Here is a 23936-nt window from a genome sequence, read left to right as displayed (position 1 = left end):
CAGACACAGCTCGGATCCCGTGTTACTGTGGCTCTGGCGTAGGCCAGTGGCCACGGCTCCAATTAGACCCCTAAACTGGGAATCTCCATATGCCATGGAAGCAGCCCTAGAAAAGGCAAAAAGACAAAAAAAAAAAAAAAAAAATGTACTGGTTAATCAAAATTCAACTAATACAGTCTCAATTCTGTCCTCTCTATATTTGATTCTATATTTCAGGTAGAAAAGACATTGAGGATTAAATAACTAAATTATTTAATGTAAGTGTGCCCTTATATCAAAAAATCAATTTAAATGAATAATTTTTTTCGGTGACTTAAGGTCTAATCAGTTTTTGAAAACATACCATATTATGCTGGATTTCTTTCTTTTTTTTTTTTAAATTCTACAATAATGACTACTCATGACTCATGTATCAAAATAAGAAATTTCCTAAAGTTACTTTTGAACTTTCATGGAAATTATATCTCATAGATTAACTTGAAAATCACAATAGTCTTTTATATGTAAAGAAAAAAAACTGGGAAAATGATTTGTGTAGGGAAAACACACTCAGAAGACATTGTCAAATGGAAAAGAAACTATTAGTAACAGTCCTCACAATTTCAGTGGAATTTCTTTTGCAGAGTAGACCCAGAAGCTTGAAATTCAACTTTTTTATTCATAGAAAATAGGAAATGGGTATGAAGAAATGTACCTTTAATGGCAAAATGTTAATACATCAGAGGCACTGTGCCAGGAACAAATGAAAAAGAATGAGTTCCTGACACCAGAGGATTCCTAAGCTAGTACTGGTGTCGGTGTCAGACTTATTAAACAAGACTGCTACTATATAATACAGGATGTAAAAGTCACATATGACAACTGCAAATATGAGGAAATACTCATTTCTGCCCCCAAAATCTCCAAGGAACAATTTACCTATAGATATACCTCGGGAAATCAAATAACAGTTAAGACACTAAAAATTAACTATGACACTTGGTATAATAATCTTAGTTATGATTTAAGAGAAAATCAAATAATGGAAAAGCTATAAAAATTCAAAAGCATACTATATCTACTTATATCTTATTCAGAGAATTCATGTAACTTTCACACTTCAAAGCCTCTCTTTGCCTCAGCTTACTTACAGCTGAGAAGCCAAAACATGTAGGCATTAAGTGACACACCTTTTGCCATGAATTTGCAATGTGCAACTTTCTTACCCTTATTTGATGCTGTTTCATGAGAGCCCCTATGCAACATTGTTACATTTGTGTGGCATAACCTTTAACATTGAGGTTATCGTTTTCTCTTGGAACAAATACCTTCCCTCCTTTGTTTAATTCATGAGCCTGACCCTTTTTCTTTTTTTTTTCCTTGAAAAGATATCAAGTTCCTACATCTGCCCCAGCTGTTTCTTTTATTATTTTTTTAACTTTCACATATTAAGTGGTTTAAAAAAATCACAAAATCTACCTAAAACATTTTAGAGGGCACATTATTTGTTAATAAATCAATGCCTTAATTATCATATATAAAACACGGAAGCTACCTGTCCAAAATTTATAGGACAGCAGATCACAGTACCTTCATATCTTATGCTTATGTGTCAACACTATGACTCCTCTACATATGGATATTTATTTCTATATAGTAAAATCAATTTTTAAAATAAGTTTAAAATCATGTTGGAGAAATCAGGAAATCCAGTTTGTCTTCTTAATACCTACTTTAATCCTATTTCAGAGATTGAAAAGAAACAAAACCACAGACATTTTTCAAAAATTTTTGTGTTACTTTCCTAGAATTAGACACAGCTACTGATTTATAAAATATCATCATCTGCCACATTTTCCCTATGATTTTTTTTTGTCATTTATAATTTTAATCTAAGTATTGCTATTCAGTTTTGTTAGGTCTTTTCTTATAAGCACCAAATTTTAATAACTACGTCAATTTGGGGGGAAAAGAACTCCCTCAAGAACACCGCTCCAGAAAAAAAACAATTATGTTCATTCCTCCAAAACCCAAACTCAAAGTCCACCAAAACAAGATAAAAAAGAGCCCACACAGAAAAAAAAAAAAAAATCACATTCTAGGGGTTCAGTGTATTTAGCAGCCTACACTGTGCTAATAATCCTTCAGCTGACTTTCAAAAATGTAGCACCCCAGCTCATCAGAATATACATTTTCCATTTGATTTTTAAATTAAAAAATAATTTAGAAAAGGAAATTGAAGGAATTCACAATCAATTGCCTGACTCCTTTTGATGTCATGTACAGCATGAAGGACAGGAAGGCTATTTGCAGCACACTTGATCAGGGGAAACTGATTTTCAAGGCTTAGCTTTCTTCCAAACACCGTAAAATACCCACAATTCCAAGTATGAAGGGACACAGAAGATCTCCTTTGAAAATTCCACAGGACAATACAGGCACCCCAGCTGTTCTTCATAGAGTGACAGGGCTTTCCTCAAATTGACACAGCTTCCCTGTGTAAAATTTTCCCATCCTGCTTCAGTACTTTCATTGAGAGGTCAAGAATCAGACTGAGAACTCTCCCATATGGAATATTCTTCCTGAGATGAGATGGGAATGGCCGTCGAATCACTAATCACGTAACCAAACTCTCTCCCTTCTCTGGCGTACCTCTTCAGTACTGGAATCAGTCTTCTATTAGAACCTAGCCATGTTCTAGAGCAGCCTCCTTTAAGATTGTCTAAGCGGTCATGACACATTTCTTGCATGTATTTCTTACATCCATCAGTCACCCTTTGGTCAATCTCTACCCTAGTGACCATCTTTAGTTTCAGTTTGACTTTCACATACTATGCCCCCAGCTCTCTCATAGAATCAGTACATCTTTGCCAGTGTAATCTTCTTTGCCACTGCCCATGCAACAAAGAAGATTAACATTACGTTCCGCCAAATTAACATCCCTACTGAGGAAGAGAATGTTTCCAAACTGTTGCGCATGTAAAATTTTAATGCTCTTGTAAGGTGAGTGCTCATCATATACAACCTCATCTACGTCATATTCCACCAGGCAGCCGTCGGCTGTGGTCCAGTAGCTGTGGATGACTCTTCCTCAAACTATGAGTGGTAGTGGCTTCATCTGCTCAGTACTGTCCTGACTCAATTCTTTCCTTCTTTCTTCTACTTTGTTCAAAAGACTATCAACCTCTTTGCCTTGTGCATCATCATCATAACTCTGAAGGTCCAGCATCACCAATCTGTGCATTAAATTCTTATATTGACAAAGCTGCCATTTTTTTGTTTATGTAGGTCACTAAATAGCCATGGTCCTGCCAGGTGTGCACTGACTCTGTCATCCCCTGCTCCTGCAAAATGGACTGGAGGCCTTTCAGAATGGTCTTGCCATCAGCGCTGGCACAGAGCATGAAGTTGAGGGTGCTGGGCAGTGCTGCTGCTGTAGGGAGGCGAGACGCTGTACATACATGCCTGGGGGGAGGCAGCCAGGGAGACTGGGAAGCTGCATGCTATGTCAGGCTGCAGCCCACAGTGGGGAGTGCCTCCTATGAATTTTTGCATATTTTCTCACATTCTAGTTCTCAGAGACAAAGATCAAACAAATTAATAAATGTTGCCACTGTTTGAAAATCTAGATTATACGCCATGGCTAAATATAGCCAAGTTTTTTGTTTAATATTCTTGGGAATATATGATGTTTGAGAGTCTTCTTTGTTCCTCATTTGTACTGTGGGTGGGACAAGTGTCTTCTCTGTTTTTACTTATCGATAATCCTTTCATGTAGTAATAAATCAGTTTTATGGACAGATTCTTTTGTGCTAAAAATTCAACATTTGTGGAGATAAATCAATATTCTATTAATCATTACATTCATGGATGTCTGCATGTATTGCATACGATTTATCCTTTCTATTATGTGCCATGCACATGGTGTTTTCTGTTGGTATGCAAAGCTCTACTATAAGAACCCCCAAAAAAGTGAATTCAGAGGCATTTATGGCCAATCATCCACTGCCATTATGCCATTTAAAAAATAGGTCATTTTCAAAAAGACTTTTACGGCTAGCCTTTGTAACTATGGGAGAATATGAACAAAGTTACATAAATGTAGTTTCAAACACATCACTGATAAAAAATTGAACTTTTTCCAGTTTAAATCCTAACCTCAAATGCAATGGCTTTGAAAGACCTGATCAAGAATAAATTACTACTAGCAGCACTACCCCAGAGTATCACAAGATTACTCAAGCCTGTGTAAGCAGGGTGTCAAGCTTTTCAACAACATATTTTGGAGCAAATTCCTATTAACAGTAACATTTAGAGAATATGTTACAAAATAAAAATGTACAAAGTATATTACATCATTCTTCATTTTCTGGAGGGTAAAAACAAATATTTTTCATGTCATAAAATAAACATAGAAGGTCAAAGCTTTCAAAGCATCAGATTAGGAATTCTAAGCTGTTACTAAGGGCGCTCACCCAGATGCTGAGCATCTTTGCAATCACTTGTGTAGACTATCCTGCTCCATTCATACAGACAAAAACAATAATTTTCATGTAAAAAAGTCAGCATGCTGAACATTACCACAGTGTTTCTCCACAGTCTTTCTCATTATTTCTCTTTTTCCCTTTCTCTGAGGGCATAGCATTTATTACTGTCCTGTGGCTAAACAGAAGTTCCCTTCCATATCATCGAAGCTAGAATTTGTCTTTAGTGAGCACCCAAACATCAAAATAGGAACATTACTTCGACCTTAAAATACAGCAGGTTCAACTGATTAACATAAAAAATGCAAATGACTCATTCTTGAGGTGTTAACCTTCTGACAGTTATTTACATTGTTAATCCAAAAGAACAAGCATTGCCTGGATCAGAGAGAATGGAGAGATCAAACTGAACATACAGAAGAACGCTGTATATAGGTTTGTAATTTCTCTGCTTATGGGCAAATGGTTCTCTGTCTGCAGAGTTAGCCAGGAGACACGGTAAAGATGTAACTTTGTTCTTTTTCCTTTCGGTCTAGTATAATTTACTCTAGAAGGCTTTTAACACATTTCTCCTATCCTTACCATCATGGATTGGGGAGTATGGTTACCCCAGAGAAGAGAGAAGACGGGAAATGCCACAAGAAGGGAAATGTCATAAAGTTTTATAACATTGGGGATGATACATACATTTCTTGTAACTGTATTACTTTTTATACCTTTTGGTTACAGTATATTTATAAAAATTCAGAAGGACAAGCCCTACCGAAGACCTTAGGAATTCTAATACCCAGGCATATGCATGTTTAATAAGATCTATAATACTTCTCACCTAACAAAAATTTTAGAATCACCAATTTAAATACTGTGTCTCACTGTTTCTTTGTTTCATTTCCTTCAGGAAATGCAATCATTTTTATGAATTACACCTAGTTAATGCAATAAAATATTCAACCATACTATGGCATTTGATGTTTGTTTACTCCTTTTAGAGAGTATTATCTCCTTGGTGCACTAGATTATGTATTAGTTAGAAGAGTTGCCATGGGATATGAAAGTTCCCAGGCTAGGAGTCAAATCAGAGCTACATCTGCTGGCCTAAGCCTCTGACACAGCAACACCAGATCTGATCTGCGTCTGTGACCTACACCACAGCTCACAGCAATAGCAGATCCTTAACCCACTGAGCGAGGCCAGAGATCACATCTGCATCCTCATGGATACTTGTCAGGTTCTTATCCCACTAAGCCACAACAGGAACTCCTCCACTTCATAATTATATTACTGAGTTATTCTAAAATATGCTATAAAATTGGGTTGTGATGATCATTGTATAAATGTAATAAATTCATTAATAAAAAAATTTCAGGTCAGACTTTAATGGGGAAAAATATGACTTGTAGTCACATATGCTTCTTGACATATTTTAAAATTACACATTACTTAAAATATTCAAATAAAGATACTATTTTAAATAATGAACACAGGCACACTATTTACTATGGAGAGTGTTGTCTTGATAGCATTATACATAAATTGTCTCATAAAATTTGAAAAACTACTCTACTTTGTACAGGCATAGTATGGGTTACATTTCAGGGAAGTTTCAATTTGACAGGTAGAGAACTTGAAAATATTAACTGAAGAAATAACTGAATGAAGCAACTTCACATTTACATATATGTCAACCACCAAAAAAAGCACCACTTGATAGAATAATGTAACTAATTAAAATGAAACGAAAGGAAAACCTTCTTTACCAAACCAGAGTCTGAGTCATATAAATCTGAAGTGAACTATACTGTGTATCTTTTAATCATTTTATGTATCTTCCTATCTTCTTGTGGTGGTTGTTTTCACTTAAGAGTTATAAATCCTGCCCATTATATTTGTACTATCCAGGCCAATAGAGTTTTAAGGAATAGCAAGCACACAACTGTAAATAGATAATATAGTTATTATTTATGATGTATGTTTTTGACAAAGACAGGCATAGTGAGTGCATAAACAAAGCAGTTAAAATGCAGTTTTATTAGATTCAATTTAAAATATACACCTTAACCACTTTATTTATAACAGACTAAATAATGCAAAATTCCTCATAAAAGAAAACACTAGCAAACCAAATTTAACAGTAAATTAAAAGTGACGATTTATCCCTGAGATGCAAGAATGGTTCAACATATCCAAATTTAAGAAATGTGATACATTCCATTAACAGAACTAAGGATAAAAATTACTGAATCATCTCAATATGTAAAAAAGATTTGAAAAAATAAGGTACTCTTTCATGATAAAACATTCAACAAACTAGGTATAAAGGGAACTGATCTTAACATTATAAAGGCCACAACTAACATTACACCGAACTGTGAAAAATGAAAAGCTTTTTCTCTAAGATCAGGAATATGGTAACTATGCCCATGCTTGCCACTTCTATTCATCATAGTACTGGAAGTCCTTGCTAGAGCAATTAGGTAAGAAAAAGGAAGCAAGGTAAACTACAAAAAATAAATTAGGTATATTGAAGAGGAAGAAGTAGCATTATTTCTCATTGCAGATGACATGATCCTATGTGTAGAAATCCCTAAAAACTCCAAACAGATACAAAATTTCAAAATAAAACAAATTCAGTAAAGTTGCAGGATAAAAAAATCAATATACAAAAATCAGTTCATTTCTATTCACCAACAACAAATTATCTGAAGAGATGATTAAAATTCCATTTACAATAACATCAAAAAGAATAAAAACTAATTAGGAATAAATAAATTTAATAAAAAAGGTGAAAGATTCACACACTGAAAACTAGAAAAGATCAATGAATAAAATTAAAGTGCACTCAAAAACATCTCATGTTTACAAATTGGAAAAAAATATTAAGATGTCCATATCATCCAAAGCAATCATCAGATTCAAGAAATCTTCATCAGAACCCCAATGACTTATTTTTTTACTGAAACAGAAAAGCCAATCCATTAACTGATTCTTTTTCTTCAGTTATGTTTGAAGCAAAGATACATATAAGTCAGTAAGGAAGCATAGGGGAGTTTCTAAAACTTACTCTTACTGTACTATTTTATTTTCCTTTACAGTAAGACAAGGGGAATAACAACACAGTTGCTAAAGATAGCTATTTTTACCTAGCTATTTCAGCATCTAAATCTGCTTAATAGAAAGAGCCAACAGGGAAGAGGTAAGTTAATACAATGTCCAAAAAGAGGCTAAGTGATGGAGAACAGTTCGGAATAATAAACAAGAAATTCTGATAGTTTTCAGTTCTTAGATTCATCTCAAAAACTAGTTCTCTAACATACCTTGTCTGTCTTTTTTTTTTTTTTTTTTTTTTTTTTTGTCTTTTTGCCATTTCTAGGGCCACACCTGTGGCACATGGAGGTTCCCAGGCTAGAGGTCTAATCGAAGCTGTAGCTGCCAGCCACAGCCACAGCCACAGCAACATGGGATCCGAGCCATGTCTGCAACCTACACCACAGCTAACGGTAACACTGGGTTCTTAACCCACTGAGTAAGGTCAGGGATCGATCCTGTGTCCTCATGGATCCTAGTTGGAATTGTTAACCACTGAGCCACAATGGGAACTCCAACACACCTTTTCTTGATTCCTACTTATCTAGGCTGATATCCAGAAATCTGCAATGTTTTAGAAAAGCTAAGAAACATAACATTTTTTCAAAGTGAACTAGAAAACATTTCTTTTAGTGGATTTCATCCCCTTCTTTTTATTGTTGCTAAAGTTTGAAGTCGTTCTTCAAATGAAAAATTATAAATCACCTAGCTGAATTTATGACTTATCTATTTCACGTCTGCTCCTTCAGTTTTGTTATACTTGCCTGTGTCTTTTTATTTTTACAACAATTTATCCTGGAAGAGATAAAGTAAATGCTTTCTTTAACCCTCACATCACAGAAAGATCCAGTAGGGTTTTATTTGGCTCCAAAAAGATATTAAGGAATGAACTATAAGAGTATACATCAATTATTTTAAGTTGTCCATAAACAACACATTCAAGACTTTTGAAAACATTAAGGTCAGCATATTCCCTTATGTCATTGCAAAATTCAATTTCCTTTTGTTTAACCCAAGCAACTATCTTTTCCATTTTTTTCCCCATTCATTACCAAAGTTTCTACTCCCCAGTACTTTCTCCAGGCTATACGAGCTCCACACACATAGTCTGTGTGAATTCACTGGAGCTATCAGTCTCATCTTTGAAAATGTACTAATTTGAAGTGCTTTCATTCCACACTAGTATCAGATAATCACAATCTCCCTGAACATTCAACTCTTCTCCTAAAACTCTCAAGAAAAAAAGATAACTCTCTCACACCCGTAGTAGATACTACTTGGGGTTCTCCAAACATTGATGTATTCTATACGCTAAAAAAAAAAAAAAGTCTTACTAGGGAAATGTTTCTACCATTTCTCATGTGAAAACTGGTTAGAAGACATGACATTGAACTTGGGGAAGAGGTTTCATCTGGTTATTTGTTGAAACTCCACTGCAGAACATTGCCATGCTTATGGGTCTGAGCTCTCTGGGTCTTTGCATAGTTACTCAGTAACTTTGAAATTCTATTTTGATCAAGTATAGAAACAATTTTACTATCTGTTTATGTTTTAACTGTGCAGACAAAAAAATAGAGCAACTACATTCTGAAATCTGGAAAAGCTAAAATAGCATTTCTGAAATTACACATCTCATTTTAAAGGTACATTTCTCTGATGTCTCAGTCTTTGCTGTGGAATTCAGTAAATAAAGATGTTGCTCATTATCCATCTGACTATGTTTAGGTTTGTTTATTTTAACATGCTAATGTATTTCATTAAATCAGCACCTGTTACCATCACTGAATTTAAGGGTCTCATGTTTCTAGTACACTCTTCTATTTTTAGAACTATATCTGGCACATCAGCTCTGTCAAACATTTTAAATCCCATAATTTATTCAAACTAGATTTCACTAAATAGCCAAGAATATTCCTGTAAACACCTCTGTTGCTGTTATTGTTGGTAATCCTCCTACTTTGTTTTTGAAATCTTCCACTAAAGTGTTGGATAGTTACTAGGTTTCTTTATGAGATAATGCATGATGTGGAAGCTAAAATATACATAAAACAACACCATGTTTCTCAAAAGATACTGGGTCCCACATGCCTTACTTTCTTGTTCTATTACTAGAGATTCTCCAACATGCCAGCAAAAGGATCTTGCATATGACAAGCTCAGAGTTAATATTTGTAGAATTAGGAAGCAAATGAAAATCATGACAAATTTTAGGTTCACTTCATTATGCACAAAGCCTTATACTCTGCAAGTGTAGTTACAGGGCTGAATCATGTAACATTTTCCCACAGTCATTCCCAAAGCAAGTCTTTGCATATTCAGTGTGCTTCTTTCTTTTGATAACTAACTCTGCAACTTCTTCCCTTCAGGTTTCTATTCATTCCAGACTACGTGCTATTTATTGAAATAGCCAACATTTGAAATGTCTAAAAAAACAAATGTACTTTACCACTTAAAAGGCTTAAACTTAACACTAAATTAAATATATATATACATATATATGTGTGTGTGTGTGTGTGTGTGTGTGAGAGAGAGAGAGAGAGAGAGAGAGAGTAAGGCCTGGAATTGAATTCACATCCTTATGGAGATAGCATCAGGTCCTTAACCCACTGAGACACAATGAGAACTCCAAGAAATACTTTAAAATGAAAAGTGCACAGGACAAAGCATTCTATGCTCCCATTTATTAGTCTATAAACATAAAAACATGTAAAAAAATCAGATACTGAAAACTGTTAAATATTTCAATTTTAAATGTAATACCATTAAATTTTAAACTCCCACCAATTATAAATATCCCATAGTTTCCCTGTTTAATAGAAATACAGTATGGCCAAAATATTTGATAATAATAGAAATGAATCAGTAACTAACAAAATACATGCATTTAGTTTATGTGGGGAATAAAAAGAATTTAGACTTACTATAGGCTTGAAGATGGTGGAATAGAAGGACTGGAGCTCAACTTCTCTCATAAAAATAACAAAATTACAACCAAATGCTGAACAACCATCAACCAAATGGGCTGGAAACTTTCAAAAAGATATCGTACTCTAAAAGACAAAGAGAAGGCTGCATCAAGAGATAGGCGGGGAGATTATACAATATAAACAACCCCATACCTGCTGGTTGGGAAGCCGACAGATTTGAAAGTAACTATCACAGAGATTCACCTACAGGAGTGAGAGTTCTGGGCCCCATGTCAAGTCCCCATACCTGGGGATCTGGCAATGGGAGAAAGAGCACCCAGAGCATCTAGCACTGAAGGCCAGTGGGACATGTGTGTAGGAGCTCCATGGGACTGAGGGAAACAGAAACCCCACTTTTGAAAAGCACACACAGGCTTTCATGTGCACTGGGTCCCAGAGCAAAGCAGAGGCTCCACAGGAATCTGGGTTGGACGGGACCACAGTTCTCGGAAGATCTGAGAAAACAGGGGGTGACTGTGGCTTGTTGTAGGTGAAGGACACTGGAGGCAAAGCTCTAGGGAATATTCTTCACTGTGTGTTTCTCTAGAGGTGGCCATTTTTAGAAAATCTAGCCCCACCTATCAGCACTGAGAAGCCCCAGGTCAAACAAGAATCCAGGTGGGATCACAGAACCACCCATCAGTAACCAGGCTGCCTAAAGACAGCCCAAGGCACACAGCCACCTCTAATCTCATGCAGAGACAAAGCCCCACCCCCCAGAGAGACAGGAATAATCCCTCCCACCAGTGGGCAGGTGCCAGTCCTTCCCATTAGGAAGCTTACAGCAAGCCCCTGTACCAACTTCAACCACAAGGGGAGCAGAAATCAGAAGAGAGGCTTCAACTCTATTGTCTATTGTCTATTATCAGTCTCCAGGAAAAAGACCTTAGACTGATGATGCTGAAGATGATGCAAGACATTGGGAATAAACTGGAGGCAAAGATTGATAATACTGTGCAAAGAAATACAAGATTTAAAACTTAAGCAAGCAGAGGAGTTCCCATTGTGGCACAGTGGTTAACAAATCCGACTAGGAACCATGAGGTTGTGGGTTCGATCCCTGCCCTTGCTCAGTGGGTTAACAATCCGGCGTTGCCATGAGCTGTGGTGTAGGTCGCAGACGTGGCTCAGATCCCGCATTGCTGTGGCTCTGGCGTAGGCTGGCAGCTACAGCTCTGACTGGACCCCTAGCCTGGGAACCTCCATATGCCACAGGAGTGGCCCAAGAAATGGCAAAAAGACAAAAAAAAAGAACAAAAATAACTTAAGCAAGCAGAGATGCAAAATACAATAACTGAAGTAAAAAATTCATTAGAAGCAACAAACAGCAGAATACAGGAGGCAGAAGAACGAATAAGTGAGGTAGAGGACAGACTAGTGGAAATCACTGATATGGAACAGGAAAGAGGAAAAAAAGATTGAAAAGAAATGCAGAGAGTCTCAGAGAACTCTGGGACAATGTTAAACACACCAACATCTGTATTATAGGGGAGCCAGAAGGAGAAGAGAAAGAGACAGAAAAAAATATTTAAAGAGATAATAGCCAAAAACTTCCCTAACATGGGAAAGAAACCACTCACTCAAATCCAGGAAGCACAACGAGTACCACATAAACAAACAAACAAACAAACAAAAACCAAGGAAGAACACCCCAAGATACATCTTAATCTATGTGACCAAAATTAAAGATAAAGAAAAAATATTGAAAGCAGCTAGGGAAAAGAAACAAAACAAATAACACTTCAAGGGACACATACAAATTGAAAGTGAGAGGATGGAAGAAAATACTCCACGCAAATGGGAATCAAAGCTGAGGTAGAAGTACTCATATCAGACAAAATAGACCTTAAAATAAAGAATATTTTAAGAGACAAGGAAGGATATTATTACACAATGATCAAAGGATTAATCTAAGAAGAAGATAGACCAATTTTAAATATATATGCACCCAACATAGGATCACCACAATACATAGGGCAACTGTTGCCAACCTTAAAAGGAGAAATTGACTATAACACTACAATAGTGGGGGACTTTAACATCCCACTTACAGCAATGGGACAGATCATCCAGACAGAACAGCGATAAGGAGATACAGGCCCTGAAAAAAGCATTAGACTAGATGGATTTAATAGATATTTATAGGATATTCCATCCCAAATTAGCAGAATACACATTCTTCTCAAGTGCGCATGGAACATTCTCTAAGATTGATCACATTCTGGGCCACAAAACAAGCCTTGGTAACTTTAAGAAAATTGCAATCATATCAAACATCTTTTATGACCACAATGCTATGTGACTGGAAATCAACAACAAGAAAAAAACTGCAAAAAACACAAACACATGGAGACTAAACAACATCTACTAAACAACCAATGGATCACTGAAGAAATCAAAGAGAAAATTAAAAAATACCTAGAAGCAAATGACAACAAAGATACAACACCCCAAAACTTATGGGATGCAGCAAAAGTTCTAAGATGGAAGTTTATAGCAATAGAAATCTTCCTCAGGAAACAAGAAAAAGCTCAAATAAATAACCTAACTTTACATCTTATATACTAAGAAAACTAACTTAACATCTTATACACTAAGAAAATTCTTATCACTATCTTGAAAAACATTAATTTCTTCATTTATTGCATAACTACTGACCATTTAATATATGACAGACACTATGTATGATACATGATAGGGAATATAACTCTGGTCTGTCATCTCAGAATTATATCTATTTTAGAAAACAGGAAATGGGTCATTTTCATAAATAAGCTATGATCAGTTAATACCCATTATTTTGTGGGAAAACTTTGAGGAGCACCCTACAACAGACTTTTCTTCTTAGTTACAAGTTCTTGTTTCCAGAAGGATAACCATGAATTTCCAAAACTGATAGCCACTGGATGGAAAATTAAGAGTTCAGAATCCATACATTAGATTTGTGTTAAGGGCTAAGGCTGATAAATTTAGGGGAGATGAAACTCAAATATTTTTCTTAGAAAGTGAATACACAATAATCACAAGAGAAACTCAGAAACATAGAATTAAAAAGAAGAGTATATGGGGTGCTTGGGGTTAATAGACACAGACTATTGCCTTTGGAATGGATTAGTAATGAGATCCTACTGTGTAGCACTTGGAACTATGTCTGGTCTTTTATGATGGAGCATGATAGTGTGAGAAGAATGTATACATGCATGTGTAACTGGGTCAACATGCTGTACAGCAGAAAATTGATAGAACACTATAAATCAGCTATAATGGAAAAAATAAAAAAATCATTATATATATATATATGAAAAATAGAAGAATATATATAACCTAAATATTCCTTAAATAGAACTTATGGGATATGTAAAAACTCACATCATTATGTAGCATTTGAAATTGTATATATGAATTAATAACAACTAAATTGATGCAGATGCTATTTCTTTTCTTGAAGAATTCAACACCTCCTAAATTCCCTTTCTGTTCTCCATCTTCTGCCCAGCATATAGCAACAACAAAGACCACAAAAGGGAACTCTCATCAGCAGGAGAAAGTCACTGGAAAGAATAGGAAACTCTATTTCATTTTCTCACTTTGATTAGGTTCACAATCAGCAAGAGTCTAGATATGATGAAAAAATGTTTGTCTGGGAGTGATGGGAAAACTGGCAAGATAACCCTCAGGTCACAGAATAGTCTTATTTATCTTTAAAAAGCATGGGCTAAAAGACACTTAAAAAATAAGTACACTGTGGTATGTGAAGTATTTAACTGGAAGACTAAGTGATCTGTAACAAAATGCAAGCTAAGCTAGTAAGATTGTAATTGCTTGTGGCTTGACTTCAGGGAAGCATAAAGAAGCACAACTATAGGAGTTTCTCTTTTGAAAAGAAAAAAGGAAGGAGGAAAAAAAAACTAAAAAGAAGGCATTCTAGTTGGTAATTGGAACCCCTTGTGACCTGTGAACAAGGGAATGAATAAGAGCCCAATAATTTGAACAAACCAAAAGGAGACTGATTCATTCTAACAGTGACTAACCCAGGAAACACTGAGTTCTTTCTTTCTGGAAATGTTAAAGCAAAAGCTGAAGAATAACTCTCCAAAAACGTTGTAAATAGAACTTCAGTTCTGCCCTGCAAGAGTAGTTGGATGAAAAGAATGAAGGTCAAAGGTGTCAAACTTCAAGGAAGAATCTTCTTTCCCTGCAATAAGGTTATCAATTCTATTTGTCCTATAAATTGTCAGCAGTCCCACTTCTGCCATAAACACGTAATAATAATAATTGGACCCCAGGAAGATGCTTCAGTTCACCTTTTTCTTTTTCTTTTTTTTTTTTTTTCCATTTTTGAGTGCCTGGGTTTCAGTGTACTTTGTCTTCAAATACATGGTAGCAATGGCTCTTTTTAGCAAAAATGCCCCAAAACTACAGAAGCGCATATCTCCCATATAAAGAGAGAAGAGGAGTGTCTTGAAATGGTAACTTCCCCTTCCCTCCCATTACACATACGCATGTACCATTTACCTAAACACTGATGGGTGAGAGATTTAAAGCCCCTGCTCCTTTTTCCCAGTTCAGAGCAACTCCAGATTCTAACAACTCCCCAGAGTTCTTCTTTGGGATCAGGCAAAAATTTTACCCATGACATTTCACAGAACTATAACAAAACAATCCAAAAATTTATACGGGACCATAAAAGACCAAGAATCACCAAAGTAATTCTGAGGAACAAAAACAAAGCAGGAGGCATAATTCTCTCAGACTTCAGGCAATATTATGAAGATATAGTAATCAAGACAGTGTGGTACCAGGAAACCCAGACACCTATGGGCAATTATATATATATATATTTGTGTGTGTGTGTGTGTATGTATATATGACTGTGGTACCAAAACAGACATACAGACCAATAGAACAGAATAGAGAACACAGAAATAAACCAGACACCTATGGGCAATTAGTCTTTGACAAAGGAGGCAAGAATATAAAATAGGAAAATGATAGTCTTTTCAGCAAGTATTGCTGGGAAACCTGGACAGCTGCATGCAAATCAATGAAACTAGAACATACCCTCACACCATGCATAAAAATGCATAAAAACTCAAAATGGCTGAAAGACTTAAAGATCAGACAAGACACCATCAAACTCCTAGAAGAGAACATAGGCAAAACATTCTCTGACATCAACCTTATGAATATTTTCTCAGGTCTGTCTCCCAAGGCAGCAGAAATAAAAAGTAAAAATAAACCAATGGAACCTAATAAAACTGGCAAGCTTTTGCACAGCAAAGGAAGTCATAAAAAAAAAAACCCAAAAAAACAAAAAGACAACTTATAGAATGGGAGAAAATAATTGCAAGTGATGCAACAGACAAGGGTTTAATCTCTAAAGTATACAAACTTATACAGCTCAACAGCAAAAAAGCCAACAACCCAATGGAAAAATGGGCAAAAGACCTGAATAGACATTTCTCCAAATATATACAGATGGCCAACAAGCACATGAAAAAATACTCAACATCACTGATTATTATAGAAATGCAAATCAAAACTATGAGGTACCACCTTATACCATTCAGAATGGCTATCATTAGTAAGCCCACAAATAACAAATGCTGGAGAGGGTGTGGAGAAAAGGGAACTCTCCTATACTGTTGGTGGGAAGGTAAATTGCTACAAGCACTATGGAAAACAGTATGGAGGTACCTCAGAAAACTAAATCTAGAACTACCATATGATCTAGCAATCCCACTCTTGGGCATATGTCCAGACAAACTTTCCTTGAAAAAGATATGTGCACCCACTTGTTCATTGCAGCACTATTCACAATAGCCAAGACATGGAAACAACCTAATCGTCCATTGAAAGATGAAGGAATTAAGATGTAGTATATATAAACAACAGAATACTACTCAGCCAAAGAAAAGAACAAAATAATGCCATCTGCAGCAACATGGATGGAACTACAGACGAGAGTGAAGTAAGTCAAGAAGAGAAAGACAAGTACCATATGATATTACTTACATCTGGAATCTAATATACCACACAAATGAACCTTTCCACAGAAAAAAACGCATGGCAGAAAAGAACTCTTGGACTTGTCGTTGTTAAGGGGAAGTGGAAGGGAGTGGACTGGACTGGGAATCTGGGGTTAATAGATGAAAACCATTGCATCTATAGTGGAGTTTAGTATATTGATAATATTCTCTGGTTATTTATAAACCCAAAAATTTCAGATTATTGAACAATTTAAAACAAAATTAAAAATCAAAATACAAAAGATTTTAAAATTTTGCCTATATATATGAAAGTATTTAAAATTTATTTCACCCTTTTTGAAAAATGACAAAGAAATGTAGAAATATAAATGTCTATAATTAAATATTATAAATAAAAGAGAAAATCTGTTAGTATTTTCTCAAAAGTTATGTATTATTTATCATCTAATTCATGTGTGTGAGAAAATAATTTAAATGAGTTATTTTATACTTCAGTGAATTTTTTAAAAAGTAGGAATAGACAGTAAAGTTCACATTTTTATCATCCTCAAAGATACTGAAAAAGATATGCAGTTTGTCTTTTGTCCTTTAGGGCTGCAACTGAAGCATACAGAGGTTCCCAGACTAGGGGTTGAATTGGAGCTGTAGCTGCCAGCCTACGCCAGAGTCACAGCAACACTGGATCCGAGCCTTGTCTGTGACCTACACCACAGCTCATGGCAACACCAGATCCTCAACCCACTGAGCAAGGCCAGGGATCAAACCTGCAACCTCATGGTTCCTAGTCAGATTCGTTTCCGCTACTCCACGACGGGAACTCCTGAAAAAGATATATTTGATATACTGCAGAGTAATAAGTAAATCAGGGAAAATGGAGAAAACCAGAAAATAAAATAAAAGGGAAAATAGGAAGAAAAGAAAGGTTACATTGCCAATGAAACTTTGTTTCTATGTTAAAGCTGATTCATTACATTTTTCAACAAAATTTGTAGCTAAAGCTGTGATGAGAAACACTAGACTTGATCCGTGTAACATTTTTATGGAGAATATAATGAAAGTGCTCAGTAAATCAACATAAAAATGAACACTGAAAAATATATGTATGAACATCAAAGCTATTTTAACATCAGTTTTTTTTTTAAGCACATAAATAGAAAGAAAACTAAATTATATGGAAGAATAGTATTATGGTATAATCCTCCATTGGCATCTCACATTTTCCTCCACATGAAATATACATTACATTAACCTATGCAATCACAAGCCAGTCATTTGTCACATACAAAGAAGCTTTCATTCTCTTGTTCCCTTCTCTCCCTACATATATTCCTAACTTCATGGGACAACTTCACCTCCTACTAGTCAAACATATGCACTCACTGCGTAGCCTATCTTGTACCAAGTAGTTGACACTCCTGATGCGCAGCTGACACTCCTGATGATATTTTTTTCTTTTAATTTTGAAGTGATTAAAGACTTACAAGAAGGGGCGAAAATAGTACATACATGGAGTCCCAGGAGACTTCCACACACTTTTCCTCCAAATAGAATCTTATGTACCTAGCACATTATCAAAACCTGGAAACTGACATCAGTGCAGTACTGTTAATTTATGCACTCATGTGTGTATGTGTTTTCATCTATGTGTACGTCTGTGTGTATCTTTAGGCAATTTTACCATATATATATATATATATATATATATACACACACATTTGTGTAAGCATTGTTTCTATTAATGTGGAACAGAACTCATCCATTACCACTAACAATCTCTCTGTCGTGCTATTTTTGTATTTACAACCCACCCTTGTCCTTAACTGCTAGCTGCCATTAATCAGTTTTCCTCCAGTTTTGTTATTTTGAGAATATTGTGTAAAGGGAATCATAAGGTATATAATATTTCGAAATATTTTTCTCTAAGTATAATGCCGTAAGGTCCATCAACAATGTACCATGTTATCCATAGTCTGTTTTCTTTCATTAATATGATTTCCTTGTATGAATATATCAGAGTTTTATTCACCTAGGACATTACAGTTGTTTTCAGTTTTAGGCTGATACACATAAAGCTGCTATAAAAATTTTCGTACAGGTTTTTGCTGTTCTTGATCTTATTTCAGGCTCTCAAAATGCCTATGAAAATGAAGACATAATTATATAACCAGAAAAAAATAGAGTTTATGTTCTAGCCCAGACCTGGATTACTTCAAACCAAACTTCAAACCACACTGATACTTTTCTGATTTTCATACATCATTAGATTTCATATTTCAAGACTCCCAATGATAACTAATGAGTAGGATTTTACACTGAGAATGCCTTTAGTACTCAGTATTTAACAATTATTATTCATGAAATGTTTGCTTGCCTTCAACGAGTACTACAAAATACTAACTTTCTGCTTCATAGTGAACTTATATAATGACATTTTCTAAAAGAGTGATCACAGTCCTGTGCCTTTATGTTCTATTCCTCTCAGATAAGCACACATCATGTTTATTTAATAGAAAAAAAAATTTTTAATCCTTTTTACTGGTAGTATTATCTCTTCGTTGAAGAATGAATGATGCATATCTTTTCTGTTTGCTCAGTTCTGTTGAATTGCTATAGACACTCAATAAATACCCCTAGACCTCTACGAAATATATATTTAATAACTTTATACCAATATTATAAAGTTACTAGAGGTTAAAAGAGCATGTAGGTGATAGAGAATGCAATAGGCAGACTAATGGCCCACCAAAATGTATACATCCTAATACCCATACCTATAAATATGTTCTGTGATAAAAAGGTGTTGAGATTGCCAAAGGAACTAAAGTTGCTAGTAAATTGACCTTAGAGAGGGAGGGGATCCTGGATTACTCAGGTGGACTGAGTATAATCACAGGAGCCTTTTAGATTGAATAAGAAGGCAAAAGAGGAGCTGGGATTAGAGAAAAAGACATGATGATGGGACCAGAGAGATGGTGATGTGAGAAAGACTATCCGATGTTGCTAGCATTAAAGATGGAATAATGCAGTCAGGACCCAAAGAATGCAAGTGACCTCTAGAAGCTACAAAAGGCAAAGAAATTGATTCTCCTAGATGATCCAGAAGGAACATACTCTTTTTATCTACTGAATGCAGTCAGCAACTTGAATTTTGCCCAGTGAGAAACACTTTAGATTTCTGACCTTTGGAAATGACTGAAGTTTGCAACAATGTGTTATCAGTGATAGGAAACTAATACACATAGGTAGTCAGAGAGATAAATAGATCACTAATTTTATGTGTCAACTTGTCTAAGCTGTTGATGTCCAGATGTTTGGTCAAATTACTTTGTATATTTTTTTTTAGAAAATCATTTCTGGATGTGACTAAGATTTGAATCAGCAGACTTGGAATAAAGCAGATTAATCCCCAGAATGTGAATGGGCCTCATCCAATCACTTGAAATCCATGAAAGAAAAAATGACTGAATTTTCCTGAAAAAAAAAGAAAAAAAAAAGTTCTGCCTCCAGAGTGTTTTTGGATTCATGAGTGAAATATGAACTCATTTCCTGGATTTCCAACTTGCCTTTCTGTTCTATAGATTCCAGACTTTCAACCTGATACTTATGTGAACTAATTCCTTAAAAATCTGTGTGTTTACACACATGCACATACACAGGTATATATGTATGGATATGTATACAGAGATATATTCTACTGTACTGATTATGGGTTTCTGGGGGGAACCCTAATATAGATGAGAAAGAGCGAGCAGGGAGAAGAGAAACAGAAAAAGAAAGACAGAAGATAGACAAAGTAGGAAAATTATGGTTTAAGCTTGCATTAGAAACCTAGATATTTCTTCAAAAAGAAAGCTCTAAGCAACATTTTTCTAGTACATCATACAGTTAGCTGACCTTCTCTTCCTATCGTAAATTCAATTTGAGGTAGTAACAGAAAAGTGATTTTGATTGGCATGAAACTATAAGAATATTCCAAGGGCTGGAGCAGGGGCAGAGGGGGCAACATAAGGGTAGAGGGGGCAACATACTTCTTAGCAAGTTTCATCTTTGGAATATGTTAAAATTTAGTTCATACCCACTGGAACAAAACAACAGTTTCTAGTAGTATTGGATATGAACGTAGTGGAAAACAAGATTGGTCCAAGACTTTAATGAAGAAATTTGAATGCAAGGATTACTTACATAGATCCAGGTACAAGTAGAGGCCAAACAAAACCATGTATGTGACTCAAATATTAGCAACAGCAGGAAGCTATTACATTACCTCCAGAACTGAGGGAAAGTGGGAGGAAAGGGTTTCTGAAGGCCCCTGGGGGCTGTAACAATGGATAAAGACCTACACAAGGCAAGCTACAGTCATGGCAGACATAGCTGGAGGCATCCCTGCTAGAGACTTGGCACTAAAGCACAGTCATCTTTCTTTGCTCAGTCTTGTAGGGCAGAGACTATGGCAAGGAATAATAGATACAGGGGGACAAATTCAGAATAAGCAGTGTTTTCTATCCTTGGTCTACACACCACCACAAAATGCCCTGAATGGAGCTTTTTCTGTAAATTTTACACTGATTTTTACATCCTTCTGTGCCTCCGATTCCCCCTATGTATCATCTTAGATGTTCTATTAATCCCCTGCCTGTTTATTCTATTTTAGGGCTTATTTGTCTCATTTATCCCAATGTCTCTGACTTGCTGTGAGAGAAATATGTTGGATGGTGACCAAGCATTTCAATATTCTTTTCCTGGACACAAAGGAAAACTGTTTTCCACTCTTCCCTGCTGTGCGATAAATAAGGGGATGTGAACAAAAATGGTTTGGATCACGTATTTAAATTGCCAATATCACAAAACAAAACAAAAAATCTGGATTCCTGAACTACTAGGGATATTGTGGGTAAGAAATAACCCTTTTTAATGTTAACACTGAGATAACTGAATTGTTACACAAACTAGCAAAAACACTGTGACTAACACACCTTCTAAACGAAATTTTTCTCCTTTACATGGCTACTTTCCTCATTGCCTTTGAGTTGTCTAATGAACTAGACCCTATTCTAATCTACATTTGGTGTCTTAAGTGAATGTAATGCTCACAAAACCAACACAAATTCTGAGAATGAAATGTCATTTAACCATCTTGGTAGGAGGGGAAATCTTCTAGTAGACCCCTAAATGGTTCATCAAACACTAAAGAAAAAAGCTACCCCCTTTTCTCTCTCTTCCCAAAAATGATTATTTTCAGATTGACAAATCGCACAAAACCAAGCAAAGAATACTGGCCTACCGTTGAATTGCTAAGATGATAGAGGGAACTAAATTATTAAAAAAAACTGCATAGACTAATAAACTTGGAGAATGAGCTTCTCAGATAAATTGTGAAATCACAATGCCATTCTTGCCTTGATTCTTGAATGTCTTTCTTTAAAGTAGCTTGGGGGAAGTCTTTCACGAGAAATGGAAATACCATATTATAGACAGTATCACTTACATTTAATTCTCAATGCCTTTGGTCTGAAGCTTGATTGCAATCGAATTGTTCAAACCATGGATGGCAGAGTTTCCATGATTTTATCATGATAATGATTGGCCTATCTCAATGACTTGACTACAGAAGGAACTTTCTTTTGTGTTTTGTCTGAATAAAAAGCACCAGAATTCTTCCCCTTAATTCACATTTGATTTTTATGATATATAACATTTGCACTATTAGAAAAACTAGAAATTTATTTTCATTCATGAAAAGGACTAAAAATTACTGCTAAATAAAGTGAATAGTATTTTTCATCTTTCACAAGCAATAAAAGCAATATAGCATAATTTGTATATAACAATGATAGTATTCATCTCATTTTCTAATAATGTACACAGGCATTCAAAGAAAAAATTGTATTTTATTAAATTTATATATTTTAAAAAACAACCAAACTGAAGTATATCTTCAAAATGTGTTTTTTCATATTTGTAGATTATATCCAATTATAATTTTATTACTCATCTTTAAGCCATTTCAAAATAAATTTATAACTTAAACACAGAGCCAACAATACATAATGCTTTTAATTTTTGCTATTAAGCCAATTTGAATATAATTAAGCACTTAATAAGGTCAAGGTTTTCTTCAATTGATGAGGCCAATTTTAGATGGAAATATTCAAAACTCTTTACCATTTGGCATCTATTACATTTCAGTGACCTTGGTCTACTGCCCAAGTGTGACAGGTAAATTGGTCACCCAAAATAGTTACATCCGAATCCCTGGAACTTTTTGTCTTTTTTTTTTTAAGGGTGTACCCGTGGCCTATGGAGGTTCCTAGGGAAGGGGTCAAATCACAGCTGTAGCTGCTGGCCTATGCCAAGGCCACAGCAATGCCAGATTAGAGCCATGTCTGTAATATATACCACAGCTCATGGCAACACCGGATCCTTAACGACTGAGCAAGGCCAGGGATCAAACCTCCATCCTCATGGATGTTAGTCAGATTCATTTCCACTGAACCACGACGGGAACTCCCCCTGGAACTTTTGAATATGTTATGTTTCATAACCAAAGGGACTTCTGAAGATTATATTAAATTTAAGGATCTTAAATTAAGGAGACCATTTATGGGGGGAGTCCAATATAATTTCATGAGACTTTAGAAAAAGAGAACTTCTCTGATAGGAATCAGAAAAATGCAGTGCAGAAGGGAAGAGAGGTGTGGCAGAAGAGAACATCAGAATAATTCTAAGAGTGAGAGAAGTTTCACATACCAATGCAGATCTAAGTGCACGTACACAGATCTAAGAGAGGTCAACCAAGAACCTTAGTCCTACAACCATAGGAAACCAAATTCTGCCAACAACCTAAATAAGCTTGGAAATATATTGTTCCCCAGAGCCTAGAGAAAGAAACTCAGCCTTGCTTTTGATACTGTGAAGCTGGAGCAGGGGAACCAACTGTGCTGTACGGTAACCACACTCCTCACCTACAGAAACAGAGATAATAAAAAGGGTTTTGTTTTTTTTTAACTGTTAAGTTTGTGGTAATTATATACATTGAATAGTCTCACTTATCTAGGCTATTTGATTTTATCTACTACATGTATTTTGAACACCAGTTTTATAATATATCTTGTCAGGTGTCAAATATTAAAAGTTGAAAGTATGATGAGTCAAATATTCCTCATGGAGAGTAGATTAGATTTAGGATTATTTTTGGAAGTAACATCATTCATTAAGACAATGAAACAAGAAGGACATTTTACATTAAGTGGTAATTATATGAGGGAGACAAAATACAGAATGGTCAGAAAATAACAGCTAAATCTTAGACTGTAATAAATATTTAAATTACAAAATAGCACATATATAGGAAACTCTAAAAGGTTATGAATATTACATAGTAATAAGTGATTAAATGTGACTTATAGCCAGGAGATTATATGTAATTATTATGC

General features: G+C 35.3%; 2 long non-coding RNA genes and 1 pseudogene across 5 annotated transcripts in view; all 3 read right to left on the bottom strand.

Moving 5' to 3' along the window:
- Positions 1–23936, bottom strand: part of LOC102164643 (uncharacterized) — a 1014431-nt gene that overhangs the window by 839959 nt on the left and 150536 nt on the right. The gene's annotated exons all lie outside the window — the stretch shown is intronic.
- The window catches only part of LOC110255841 (uncharacterized), a 233609-nt gene that overhangs the window by 67702 nt on the left and 141971 nt on the right, over positions 1–23936 (bottom strand). For all 4 annotated transcript variants that reach the window (XR_014820103.1, XR_014820104.1, XR_014820101.1 and 1 more), the window contains exon 2: positions 10469–10597. This is a non-coding gene — a long non-coding RNA (uncharacterized LOC110255841). The remainder of the gene's footprint in view (positions 1–10468; positions 10598–23936) is intronic.
- Positions 2311–3498, bottom strand: LOC100515162 (spermine synthase pseudogene; annotated as a pseudogene).

This window comes from Sus scrofa, chromosome 11, assembly GCF_054392235.1.
Source record: "Sus scrofa isolate SSC_HxYL_T2T_F1_AM1 chromosome 11, Sscrofa_HxYL_maternal_Yorkshire_Landrace_v2.0, whole genome shotgun sequence".
In the NCBI taxonomy this organism is placed as follows: Eukaryota; Metazoa; Chordata; class Mammalia; order Artiodactyla; family Suidae; genus Sus; species Sus scrofa.
The sequence above is the reverse complement of the archived record's forward strand: the minus strand, read 5'-3'. Positions and strand labels throughout refer to the sequence as shown.